We start from the raw sequence: 14,777 nt of genomic DNA, 5'->3' as shown, positions 1-14,777 counted from the left end.
GTATATTATTGCTGTCATTTGACGGTGTGTAGTGTTCACTCTATAGAGGAAAATGTTTCCTCTAGTGAATAAACTGGTTCATATAACATAAGAGTGCTTTTGTGAGATCTCTTTTTTTCTTCTCTTCTAAAGTTGATTAATTTAACAATCCAGAACTCAGCACCGGTATTAATATTTACTTATTATCTTTAACCCTTCATTTGTCCTGAGCTAAGCATTTATTGTTCACAATGAACCTGTGTATAATGCCCCTGTGCAGGGTGATGCTTCTAGTAGTTCTTTTGGGCCCAATCAGGCAAATGATCCCTTACTACTACTTTTGTGTTTTGAAGCTACAACCTAATAAAATGGGTTGAGCTTGTAGGTATAATCAGATCTCATTACTTTATCACATTATAATATACCTGCTTCTTTATCTTATATCTGTCCATAAATAGAGTGACCATATTGCTACTTTAAAAAGGGACACATATGAAAAATACATATGTCAGGGCTGTTTTCAGGGCTGTTTAAAGAAATGTTTTGTATAAGAACCCTAACATATGTATTTTTCATATGTGTCCCTTCTTAGAGCGGCAATATGGTCAGCCTATCCATAAACCAATCACCAATACTTAGAGAAAACAATGGTCACCGCAAGTATTATGCATGCACAACATCCAGCTCCCCCCACAAAAAAGCTTGCAGAGGCCTTTATCAAAGATGGCCGCCGCACATGCGCGGTGCTGTTATTTCAGTGCCGGCCATCTTAGATAAGGTTGCCGGCACAACTGTGAACGTTGAGTGGGGAGCATGGGTCGCTTCACATTTTGGTGCCTGCAAATCCAGCCTGCTGGACATAATGCCTTTTAAAGATGAGTTGAATTGACTTTTTGTGTTAAATTAGCTATTCAAAATCTATTAGCTTTAGATTTAGAAGATGATTAGCTACTATAGATTATATGCAAATTATGTCTTCTCATTTACTGATCATATGATAATGGATTACAACTTGTAAGTTTGGTATGAAGACCAAATGTGACTCTGTTCTATTTGGGTAGCTTGGCTGTCTCGTGGTGGCGTCCAGCAGAAATGAATCGGCAGTGTCCCATTTATTGGAATGCGCGGCTATGTGGAAGAGCTCATCAGATGATACAGCTGAGAGGAGAACGCAGTATGTGAGCTTCTATCACAATTTTGTTGTTGAGGTTGCTTGCAGGGGATGCTTCATGATCTCATGTCTCTGTGGTGAAACTGATTGGGTCGGGTAGTGAGGCTCTTTGAAATGTTCTCTGGTTGCCACACCAACCATTCCTTAGTGTGCACTGGCGGTTCCACAGCACTGGGTTTCAGGTCCATTGTAGGAGCATTAGAGGTAGGTAGTGTACGCTGGGGCCCCAAAGCGCCATTACTCCCACACTCTGTCTTGTTTGCCTCAAATTGACTGGGCTGTTGAAACAAGCAAGTGCTGCTACCTTTGAGTGTTGAGAACAGCATGTATTATAAAATATTCCACAATAAAATCCTAAGTAAGAGTTTTTGCATTGTCTTTTTTTTCTGTTCCCTTTTTGAATATGTAATTATACTGTATTAATGGTCCTTTAAGTTTAATTATTATATACTATGGATTAAAAATAAAAAAAAACAACATTAATGTTATTTAACGTCCCTTTAACTTTAAAAAGGTACCACATTATAGCCAATTTGGTCATACACAATGAAAACGGTGCACCACCCCTGGCCTAGGCCAACTATGCAGCAGGATTTTGAAAGGGAGGGCAGCAAAGCTTGAGTTTATTCTCTGGCATGATACCTTCCCATTCCTATGCTCTCCAATTGGTTTAATTATAAATTATTTTATAAATAAACCTCTTAGATGTGCATGATGAGGCATCCTTGTCATGGACATCTCTCCTGCAGTTCGGATGATGAACACAGGTTTGTCATCCAGGATATCCCTCTTCTGATCTGAATCCTGGGGATCCCTGCACTGCAAATGAGGAAATAATACTGCAGCTCCTTTCCCATCAATAACTCTTCCCTGTAGGCCCTGTGATGAAGTCAAAACTGGGCAGGGCTAACTGTCATAGTTGGCAGTGAGAGTCAGTGACCCCTCATTTGAAAGAGGGGAGTCTGCATATCCCTACAGCATTACCTGCAGCAGCGTTGAAAATGCTGTTTAACCCGAGGGGGCCCTAATGGAGCCCCTATCTTCTCTCCTCTTTGGGGTCATTTGTGTGCCTAGGATGCAGCTAATAACCATTAAAAATGGTGAAACCCCCCCTCTAATTTTCAGGTGATCACCACAGTAATGGTGATCAAGTGCCCCAAGTAAAAATGCATACTGTGTTTGAGGAGGGGGCACTTTTAGAATCCCCATTTCCCTCCCCATAAAGCACAAAGGTGTATGAGACCTTAGTTTAAAATAGAGGAACCCCCCTTTCCAGTATGGGGTCTCACACCCCTGTCATTAGTAGGTGATTGATATTTTTATGCAAATCACCTACTTAATGGTTTTAATGTATGGTGGATAGTGGCTGCAAAGAGGCCCCTTTCTTGGGAAGGGGAACTGATGCTAAATTTGTGTGTGAGCGCACGTGTGTTTTTTGGGGGGGGATTTTGCATTTAATATGGTGGCATTTTCTCACATTATATTTCTGCAAAATAAAGTTCTTTTCTAAAAATACCTGGTCTGCTGAAAAAAAATTATATATAATATGATTGTGTATCTCCCAGAAAAAAGTTAACATGTATGTGTAAATGCAATAAAGCACAAACAACTAAAAACACCTCTTGTACAGGGGTATGAAAATGGCCCAGCATCGAAAGGATTAATGACACCTCCATGCATACCTGGCCTTGGGTGTGTGACAAATATATTACACAGATATGAGCTAAAGTTGTTGATTAATGTGACAGAAATAGTCATATGATTGATCATTCGCACCAGAAGATTAACATGGCAAAAATTGTAAGTAATGTTAATAATGAAAATGGTACCATCTTCTGGCAGAAAATGTAATTACAGTTAAATTTGTCATTATTTCAATCCAGGACAAGAGGTGTGTGAATGGTGTTTGCATTTTATTATTATTATTATTATTATTATTATTATTATTATTATTATTATTTTGTTTGTTTTTTCATTACATTCTCAAGCTCAAAGCCATTTAAATCTATAGGAAATCTTACCAATGCACAAGAGGATTATGGGTAAGATATGCAAATTAGATATGCATTATCTCAGGATTTTTGCTTCAAATACTGTGTTAACACACAACAGTCGCCTAATGGAGTGAGTGTGCATTGGTAACAATGTATATGGAGTTTTACTGGGTAAAGGCAAGCACAGCTGGGATTTCCTAGATGTGCTAATTGCCTGTGCAATAATTTCCATAATTACTTAAAAATGTACAAACTTAATCACACACTTCATTCCTGTTTTGAAAGAAATATAGGTATTTTGGGTATGCTTTTTTTCCCTTCAGATATAAATTCAATGTTTGTAAGAAACATTGGTTTTACTGTGTGTGTATAGGGGGAGGATGGGGCTAATGCAGGGGTTTTGCAGCAAAAAAAACATAAATAAAACAATAAGTGATTGTGTGTTTTCTGTAAGCCAAACCATTTACTTCTTAGAAAAAAAAGATGACTGTTTCAGACATGGGCATCCAGAGGGGAGAGCAGGAGAGGACAAATACCCCCAGTAAATTTTGCTCTAACAATGCATTAGCACACAGCTGAGGTGCTTTTTTTGATGCCAATTGATTATTTTTTCAAGCCATTTTATTTTTTTCTGCTCCCCCACCTGTACAACTCTCTGCAGATGACCATGGTTAGAGAGAAGGACTCCAAGGATCACTAGTGGCCGTCTACATCAACAAATATTTACACTGTTTACATTTAGTTAAGTCAATAAACTATTGAGGGAAATATTGAATTTAATATTTCTGTAGCATTAACACTCTTATTTATTTATTGATTGATCCTTAGGCCTGTTGCTAAGTGTGCTGAGCAGGCTATATTGTGCAATCTTAAACCAGCTTTTAATCTCCAAGTTATCTAAAGCAAATGTGCCAATGCCTGGGAATTATGTGTCATTTTATTAGCTGCCATGATAACAAACAGACTACTTTATTATGTGGTCTGGAGTTATTTAAGGTTACCACACACCCATCCTCTTTGCCAGAGCAAAACCTTACATGAACCATAGCTACTGGTGTCAGACCCCTGTGGATTTTCTATAAATAATACTGCACATATGTGGCAATGTTATTTTTAATTACTATGGTTTGTTCAAACAGAGCTATTCACCATAGATGGGACAGGCAGTCATCATGATTCATCATTTTTTCATTCCTGAAGGTTTTACTGAAGCTGTTGTAATAATATTATACACGAGAGAGTTGTCAACAAAGCATTTTCATTTCATATATACTGAAAGGACAGTTTATAAACCTTAATCCTATTTATACAAAATTTTAGTCTACAAAATCCTGTTATTATTGCGGACAACCAATTATTTGGCCATTGTTTTCCTAATAATGTCACAAGCAAACCTTATTTTAATGCTACATATAACAATGTATATTAGATGTGGACTGCTTTTGACCAGAATTATAGCAACTATTAAGAACAAGTTCTGTAAAAAGAAATTGTGTAATTTAAAAAGATACAAAAATGACTTAGACATCAGATGTAATTGTATTCATCTTTTATCCAAAGTAATTAAAAAGCAAAACCACCATCTGACCAACTGAAAAGACATATAGTGCTGATGCAGTGTTACATTTAACTATGAGCTATCACTTTCTGACACATTTCTGTACCACAATCCTTGTGGGATATACTTGGTGTACTAAAGAAATCATCTAGCTATAAGCCTGTCATCACAATGACTCAATTAAAAATATGGTGATATATATCAGAGGTGCCCAAACTTTAGTAAGATGCGTCTACATTTTTTGAAGTTTTTTAGTATGGGCTACTTGTGTATGTGCTCGGCATAGAAAATCTGAGTTTGCACAAAATTATTTTTTTCTTTAACACTGAACTAATATTCTTGTACTGAATCACCCTTTTTTAATTGAGGCTACTGTACTGGTGTAGAACCTGTACTGTATTTTGACAGTCTATCAGCAATTAAAATTGCAGTTTCACAAAGTCTCCTGTTACTGTGAAGATCACATACAATGCACATCACTCAGCTGACCTAGGAGAGTACGTAAGGGAAAAACCAGAGAAGGCTTTCATAGCTGGTGTAACAGCACATCCCATAGAGTAAGCAACAGCTGGGTGGAGATTACTTGGATCATCAGAGTGAGGACAGCGAGCTGAACCGGTTTCTGTGGCTCGATCCCAGACAGAAATTGTTTATATGACAGACTTATATATCTAGTGAGTGGATTTGTTTGCACTTTTTTTTTTACTTTTTAATAAATTATACTTGAGTAAACTTTTCACTTATGTTTTTATAGACTGCCAACTGTGGAAACACTGCACACAGCTACTTAAAAGGGTACAGAAAGCACTGGGTCTGGGGGCTGCACCAATACTACTGTAAGGAAGCTAAGCTGGAAATGAGGTGGCACCTGCATGGACAGCAACTGCAAAGAACATCTCAAGTCTAAAAGGATGATCTTTCTGGAGTAATTTTGAAGAAATCAATGACTCCAGACTACTCATCAGAAGCCATCCTGAAGTATGCCCACAGGCTGTTCATGCTTGTAAAGTAATCAGTAAGGTAATATGCTATTCATTCTGAAGTCATCACCCATAATTTTTTTTACCTTAGCTGATGACTTTACAAGTCTGCTGATGTCTGCTATGTGCAATTTACTTCTAAAGTAGTTTCATGATCATCAAATAACTCAAGGATGGTCTCTAAAGTAATCCTGTTTGTCCTGGGATGAAAGTGCAAAACCAAAATAAAGTGAGCATTTTTAATAATTGTGCTATTGTTTGCATGTAACTATGTAACTCCTGGATCTATTAGATTTCTCACATTTTGTTCACTAGCATTGCTCCTATGGCGGAGAAGTCCTTATTAATACAGAATCTATTATTTCCTCATACCAAGTTTATTTTACCAATGTTATGGGCTAGATTATGAGTGGAGTGCTATTTAGCGCTCCCGCTTGCAAGTTAACTTCAGTAGAGTATACGGAGGCTTTTTGCGCTTGTCAGCTTGCGCTCGTATTATGAGTTGAAAGTAAAAAGTTATCACGCTAGCGTAAACCCAACGCACACAAAAATTGGAACTTAGAATATCACAAACGCATTAACGTATTCTCTCATAGACTTCACTAGAGCGTGAAAACTGCATAAGAAACGTAATTGTGCTCCAACCCGACCACGTTTATTCAAGAGTGCTAAACCCAACATAAAATATGAATATTTCACATTCCAATGTTCTTCACATATAAGGATATGTTCTGTTTATTCTTAAATAAATATATATATATATTTATATATATATATATACAGAGAGACGTGCACTCACAGGAACGAACTGGCTCAATAGCATTGTTAGCCTGTTCTATGGCGATTTACCACTTTGGTGCAGCTTTTTAGCCCAGTAATGCTTTTCACAGAGTAGAACTTTCCTGTAGTATATCAGTCTGATCCCGCCTATTCCGGTCAGTCCAGCGCCAAAATACCAGGCAATTCCTCTCTGAACAAGGAACACAGCAACCCCAGACGATCGGTTCGGCCTTTATTGGGCCTCGTCAGTGAGGTGTAGCTATATTCCTCTAAGCATACTGAGCAAGGAGTCCACGTCTGGTTGCCCCTTTTTTCCCATAGGGAGACTAAATACATACAGAGAGAAGTGCACTCACAGGAACGAACAACTGGCTCAATAGCATTGTTAGCCTGTTCAGAGAGGAATTGCCTGGTATTTTGGTGCTGGACTGACCGTAATAGGCGGGATCAGACTGATATACTACAGGAAAGTTCTTTTCTGTGAAAAGCATTACTGGGCTAAAAGAAGCTGCACCCAGGTGGTAAATCGCCATAGAACAGGCTAACAATAGTATTGAGCCAGCTGTTCGTTCCTGTGAGTGTGCTTCTCTCTGTGTGTATTTAGTCTCCCTATGGGAAAAAGGGGAAACCAGACGTGGACTCCTTGCTCAGTGTGCTTAGAGGAATATGGCTACACCTCACTGATGAGGTCCAATGAAGGCCAAAATGATCATCTGTTTACTGTGTTCCTTGTTCAGAGAGGAATTGCCTGGTATTTCGGTGCTGGACTGACCATAATAGGCGGGATCAGACTGATATACTACAGGAAAGTTATTTTCTGTGAAAAGCATTACTGGGCTAAAAGAAGCTGCACCCAGGTGGTAAATCACCATAGAACAGGCTAACAATAGTATTGAGCCAGTTGTTCGTTCCTGTGAGTGTACTTCTCTCTGTGTGTGTATATATAACTGCTGATACTACTTTCAATCACAATAAGTTCACTTAAATTTGGGATGCAACTTCCTAATTTTCTATATGGATTTAAATACATTCTAGTTTTTAAAGAAACATTACACACTAAGGGCCAGATTACAAGTGGAGTGCTAACAGTTACGAGTGAGCGATATGGGTATATTGCAGGTGTTTGTGTGCGTCGTTTTTTTTGCTCATACAGGTGAAACTCGAAAAATTAGAATATCGTGCAAAAGTTAATTTATTTAACTAATGCAACTTAAAAGGTGAATATAATATTTGAGATAGACTCATTACATGCAAAACAAGATAGTTCAAGCCGTGATTTGTCATAATTGTGATGATTATGGCTTACAGCTCATTAAAACCCCAAATCCACAATCTCAGAAAATTAGAATATTACATGTAATCAATAAAACAAGGATTGTACATAGAACAATATCGGACCTCTGAAAAGTATAAGCATGCATACTGTATGTACTCAGTACTTAGTTTGGGCCCCTTTTGCAGCAATTACTGCCTCAATGCGGCGTGGCATGGAAGCTATCAGCCTGTGGCACTGCTGAGGTGTTATGGAAGACCAGGATGCTCCAATAGCGGCCTTTAGCTCTTCTGCATTGTTCTGTCTCATGTCTCTCATCTTTCTCTTGGCAATGCCCCATAGATTCTCTATGGGGTTCAGGTCAGGCGAGTTTGCTGGCCAATCAAGCACAGTAATCCCACGGTCATTGAACCAGGTTTTGGTGCTTTTGGCAGTGTGGGCAGGTGCCAAGTCCTGCGGGAAAATGAAGTCAGCATCCCCATAGAGCTCGCCTGCGGAAGGAAGCATGAAGTGCTCCAAAATCTCTTGGTAGACGGCTGCGTTGACCCTGGACTTAATGAAGCACAGTGGACCAACACCAGCAGATGACATGGCTCCCCAAATCAAAACAGACTGTGGAAACTTCACACTGGACTTCAAGCATCTTGCAGTGTGGGCCTCTCCATTCTTCCTCCATACTCTGGGTCCTTGGTTTCCAAATGAGATGCAAAATTTTCTCTCATCGGAAAAGGGGACTTTGGACCACTGAGCAACAGACCAGGTCTGTTTTTCTTTAGCCCAGGAAAGACGCTTCTGACATTGTTTGTTGTTCAGGAGTGGCTTGACAAGAGGAATATGACATTTGAAGCCCATATCCAGGATCCGTCTGTGTGTGGTGGCTCTTGATGCACTGACTCCAGCCTCAGCACACTCCTTGTGAAAGTCCCCAACACTTTTGAATGGCCTTTTCCTGACAATCCTCTCCAGGCTGCAGTCATCCCTGCTGCTTGTGCACCTTTTTCTTCCACACTTTTCTCCTCCACATAACTTTCTATTAATGTGCTTTGATACAGCACTTTGGGAGAATCCAACTTCTTTTGCAATTACCTTTTGAGGCTTTCCCTCCTTATGGAGGGTGTCAATGATGGTTTTCTGCACAACTGTCAGGTCAGCAGTCTTTCCCATGATTGTGATTCCTACTGAACCAGACTGAGAGACCATTGAAAGGCTCAGGAACCATTTGCAGGTGTTATGGCTTAATTAGCTGATTAGAGTGGGACACTTTGAGCCTAGAATATTGCACCTTTTCACAATATTCAAATTTTCTGAGATTGTGGATTTGGGGTTTTAATGAGCTGTAAGCCATAATCATCACAATTATGACAAATCACGGCTTGAACTATCTTTCTTGCTTTGCATGTAATGAGTCTATCTCATATATTAGTTTCACCTTTTAAGTTGCATTAGTGAAATAAATTAACTTTTGCATGATATTCTAATTTTTCGAGTTTCACCTGTATTACAGGTTAAAAGTAAACATGTTCACTTGAGTGCAATTCAAGTTAACGCTCATCGGGTTAGCGCGTCCTCAGAGCTCTAGTTAACAGTTTCACAAAACAAAAAAGTATCACAAAACACATCAAAAATACATTACAGAGTACAGTTACACTCATTATAACGCCTAATAAAAATTATTTAAAAAAATTATTGTACAAAAAAGTTATAAGGGCTCAAAGATATGAGTTCTCAGATGTTAAAAAAAGGTAGGCAAAGGGCTTTAACATAAAGATAAATACATTACACACATACATGTCTAAAGATGGATATGCATGTATATACATATATGTTTATATATGTGTATATATGTATTTATATGTGTATATATGTATTTACAGACATATATATATATATATATATATATATATACATATAAACACATAAATACATATGTACACATATATATATATATATATATATATATATAAGTGCATTAGTGCTCTTTGCAGTTAAGTAGTTGAAAACATGAAAAAACATATTTATGCAATATTTATATTTAATAAAGGTTTTAACTTTTGGGACAGTATGGAAAATGCAAAAAAACAGAGTCATTTGAAAATTCAATTCACCCTGTACTATTTTAAAAACACATTATTAACACATTATTTGATGTTTTACCTTGGGAATTTAATTTATTTTTGAAAATATACACTATTTCAAATCTGATGACTGCAACACATTCCAAAAAAGTTGATGGTACGAGGCTCGCCAATCTGCCAACAGATGCGTCAGCTAATAATCTAACATTTTGAGAACAACATTCCAAAAAGACAAATTAGTAGGATTGTGGGCATCACCTTCTACAGTGCACAATATACAGTGAGGGAAAAAATTATTTGATCCCTTGCTGATTGTGTACGTTTGCCCACTGACAAAGAAATGATCAGTCTATAATTTTAATGGTAGGTTTATTTGAACAGTGAGAGACAGAATAACGACAAAAAAATCCAGAAAAACACATTTGAAAAAGTTATAAATTGATTTGCATTTTAATGAGTGCAATAAGTATTTGATCCCCTATCAATCAGCAAGATTTCTGGCTCCCAGGTGTCTTTTATACAGGTAACCAGCTGAGATTAGGAGCACTCACTTAAAGTGAGTGCTCCTAATCTCAGCTTGTTACCTGTATAAAAGACCCCTGTCCACAGAAGCAATCAATGGATCAGATTCCATACTCTCCACCATGGCCAAGACCAAAGAGCTGTCCAAGGATGTCAGGGACAAGATTGTAGACCTACACAAGGCTGGAATGGGCTACAAGACAATCGGCAAGCAGCTTGGTGAGAAGGTGACAATAGTTGGTGCGATTATTCGCAAATGGAAGAAACCCAAAATAACTGTCAATCTCCCTCGGTCTGGGGCTCCATGCAAAATCTCACCTCGTGGAGTTTCAATGATCATGAGAACAATGAGGAATCAGCCCAGCGCTTGTCAATGATCTCAAGGCAGCTGGGACCATCATCACCAAGAAAACAATTGGTACATTATGCTGTGAAGGACTGAAATCCTGCAGCGCCCGAAAGGTCCCCTTGCTCAAGAAACCACATGTACAGGCCTATCTAAAGTTTGCTAATGAACATCTGAATGATTCAGAGGAGAACTGGGTGAAAGTGTTGTGGTCAGATGAGACCAAAATCAAGTTCTTTGGCATCAACTCAACTCGTTATGTTTGGAGGAGGAGGAATGCTGCCTATGACCCCAAGAACACCATCCCCACTGTCAAACATGGAGGTGCAAACATTATGCGTTGAGGGTGTTTTTCTGCTAAGGGGACAGGACAACTTCACTGCATCAAAGGGACGATGGACGGGGCCATGTAACGTCAAATCTTAAGTAAGAACCTCCTTCCCTCAGCCAAGGCATTAAAAATGGGTCGTGGATGGATATTCCAGCATGACAATGACCCAAAAACACACGTCCAAAGCAATGAAGGAGAGGCTCAAGAAGAAGCACATTAAGGTCCTGGAGTGGCCTAGTCAGTCTCCAGATCTTAATCCCATAGAAAATCTTTGGAGGGAGCTGAAGGTTCGAGTTGCCAAAAGTCACCCTCCAAACGACTTGGATAAGGATCTGCAAAGAGGAGTGGGACAAAATCCCTCCTGAGATGTGTGAAAACCTGGTGGCCAACTACAAGAAACGTCTAACCTCTGTGATTGCCAACAAGGGGTTTGACACCAAGTACTAAGTCATGTTTTGCAAAGGTGTCAAATACTTATTTCACTCATTAAAATGCAAATCAATTTATAACTTTTTTGAAATGCGTTGTTTTTCTGGAATTTTTGTTGTAATTCTGTCTCTCACTGTTCAAATAAATCATTAAAATTATAGACTGATCATTTCTTTGTGAGTGGGCAAACAGGGGATCAAATATTTTTTTCCCTCACTGTAATTAAAAGATTCAAGGAATTTGGTAAAATCTCAGTGTGTAAAAGGCAAGGCCGAAAACCACTTCTGAATACACATGATCTCCGGTCCCTCAGATGTCACTGTCTCAAAAACCATCATGAGTCTGTAATAAATATCCTAACATGGGCTCGGAAATCCTTTGGTAAACCTTTGTCAGTCAACAACATTTGCCTCTGCTTCCACAGATGCAAGTTAAGGCTTTAAGCAGAAGCCATACATCAACACTGTCCTGAAGAGCCGTCAAATTCTCTGGGCTCGGTCTCATCTGAGATCTGATTGCATCATTAATGCAGAAAGATATGCATACATTTTGGAGCAACATAAGCTGCCATCCAGATGTTGTCTTTTTCAGGGACATCCCTGCATTTTCCAGCAGGACAACGCCAAACTACATTCTGCCCAGATCTATACCTATATATAATCATGCATATATATATAGGTATAAATATATATTTGTGCAAAAAAACATCAGATATATAGAGAAATATTTATTTAAGAATAAATGTGAAACATTTGTATTTTTATGTCGGGTTAGCGCACATGAGAAAATACGATCGTGTTTGCACATAAGTTGGGTGTCCATTAACTTCTATGGTGGAATAGGTTATCGCAGAAGCTTTGTCCTTTCCTAGAACCAGAAAAATCCTTAGTAGCATCAATATAATACTTCAATGCTCTAACAACATCCAAATTATGCAAAGATATCTCTGAAGCATTATTGGGATTAGGACACAAAGAAGGGACAACAATTTCCCAACGGATGTTGTCTGAAGACACAACTTTAGGCAAGAAATCAAATTTAGTCCCTAAAACTGCATAATTCTGATGAAAGATAAGGAGGGTCACAAGAAAGAGCAGACAATTCAGAAACTCTTCTAGCAGATAGCTAAAAGAAGCAAAACGTTCCAAGAAAGAAGCTTAATATCCACTTTATGCATAGGCTCAAAGGAAGAGCTTGCAAAACCTTTAACACCAAGTTAAGACTCCAGGGGAAAATTGGCTTGATCACGAGCTTAATTTGTGCCAAACACAGAAATCCAGCACTCAAGTTCCCTTATAATTAATAAAAATATATTTTTTTGCAACAGACTATGAGGCTTTACATTCACTTAGAGAGAATAAAAATGTCATCTTAAAACAGTCTGACAAGGGTGGAGCCATGGTGGCCATGGATAGACAATATTATATTCATGAGATTTTATAACAGTCTGATACCCTAGTCTAACAAGCTCTAAATATATACCGTGTGCTTAAGATTAAAAAGGAAATAAGCCAGTTTGTGTATCCTGCTTACATCAATGGTCTCATAGATAATGATACCGTAAAATGTCTAAGTTAAACAGAATGTATTACACCACTTTTTTATACTTTACCAAAAGTGCCCAAGGTTGCCAATACTCCCACCCAGGTTGCCCCATAGTGGCTCATACAGATTCCATTCTGAGTAATATTGCTTTTTTTTTTGAAGTTTGCGACCTTATGTAGGGAGGAGTCAATCCTATTTGCATGATACAGGAGATTTTTTTTGTACAAATTAGATCATCGTAAAGCTATAGGAGGTAAATGTAACCTTTTAGCCTCAATGTAGTTAGTCTATACACATTGATACTCCATGAGAGTAGTTTGGGGGCAATTAGAGCTATACTCTAATTCTCTAGTGCACATAAAGATTTTTTTTAATTATTACAAATAGTACTATCCTGCAATTATTTTCTGTTCCAGGATATATACTATCTGCAAGTCCAGGGGACCTCTATGGGTTCCAATGTCGCCCCTACATATGCTAGCATTTATATGAATTTGTTTGAGGAAAGATTTGTTTTTGAAAATCCTAAATTTTTAGGATATGCCACCACTTGGTGGCGCTATATTGATGATATTTTTGGAGTGTGGAGGGGTGGCATTTGGGACCCTGTTGGAGTTTGTACAGGATTTTAATGACTCCACTAGAAATTTGAAATTTAAACTGACCTGGAGTGAACAATCTATAGATATTTTTAGACACTACTGTCAGGTTGATTGGTTCTAATTTAAAGGTAGATCTAGTTACAGTAATAGTCTTGTACATTTTGAGAGTGCACATCCACCTGCATTGATCATATCTCTACCACAAAGCCAACTTTTAAGAGTTAAAAGGATTTTTTTCAGATGAGGAGTTGGCAATACAGAGAATTATGGAGATGGGTGATCTGTTGAAGGCTAGAGGATTTCCAACTTATCTGATACAGGGAGAAATTGTGAAGGTATCTAAAATGAAAAGAAAAGTTCTATTGAGTAAAAGGACTAAGCCTGGTGATAGGGATGGACTAATATTTAGCACAGAATTTAATAACTTAAGTAATGTGGTATGTATTATTTTGTAATCAGATTAAAGGGACAGTCTAGTCAAAAACTTTCATTATTCAGATAGGATATGTAATTTTAATCAACTGTCCAATTTGCTTTTTTGCTCTTGGTATTCTTATTTGAAACTAAACCTAGGCAGTCAAGGCAGACTCATATGCTAATGTCTAAGCCCTTGAGGGCTGCCTCTTATCACATGCTTATTAAATTCCTTTTCAACACAAAGAGACAGAAAGTGCACGTGGGCCATATAGATAACACTGTGTTCAGGCACAGAAGTTATTTAAGATCTAGCACAATACAATGCTAAATTTAAGACAATAGATAATAAACAGTCACAGTCATGTGATCAGGGGGCTTGAAGGTTCTTAGATACAAGGTAATCACAGAGGTAAAAAGTATATTAATATAACAGTGTTGGTTATGCAAAACCGGGGAATGAGTAATAAAGGGATTATCTATTTTTTAAAACAATAACAATTCTATTATAGATTGTCCCTTTAAGGAATTCCAAACTGTCCCTATGTTTGCTTTAAAAAGACCCTTGAATTTAAGAGATAAGCTGGTAAAGGTTTATGCTGGGCAGGTAAAGTGATGCAGATGGATTATATTGGTAAATGCAGGCCTGAAAAATAACATCACTCCCATGCACAAGCCTTGTCGAGCCGCTGCCTGAGGAACAATTGGGCAGTATTTTTTTCATCTCTGGCGTCTCAGCGTGCAGGCCATTATATGTGCCTGGTACCGAAAGGCTGCA

General features: G+C 38.1%; 1 long non-coding RNA gene across 1 annotated transcript in view; it reads left to right on the top strand.

Moving 5' to 3' along the window:
* The first annotated feature begins 5,243 nt into the window (after positions 1–5,243).
* The window catches only part of LOC128649955 (uncharacterized), a 97,348-nt gene continuing 87,814 nt past the window's right edge, over positions 5,244–14,777 (top strand). The window contains exons 1-2 of the long non-coding RNA XR_008400708.1: positions 5,244–5,376; positions 5,457–5,722. This is a non-coding gene — a long non-coding RNA (uncharacterized LOC128649955). The remainder of the gene's footprint in view (positions 5,377–5,456; positions 5,723–14,777) is intronic.

This window comes from Bombina bombina, chromosome 2 (genome assembly GCF_027579735.1).
Source record: "Bombina bombina isolate aBomBom1 chromosome 2, aBomBom1.pri, whole genome shotgun sequence".
Lineage (NCBI taxonomy): Eukaryota > Metazoa > Chordata > Amphibia > Anura > Bombinatoridae > Bombina > Bombina bombina.
This window is presented reverse-complemented; position numbering and strand designations above follow the sequence as displayed.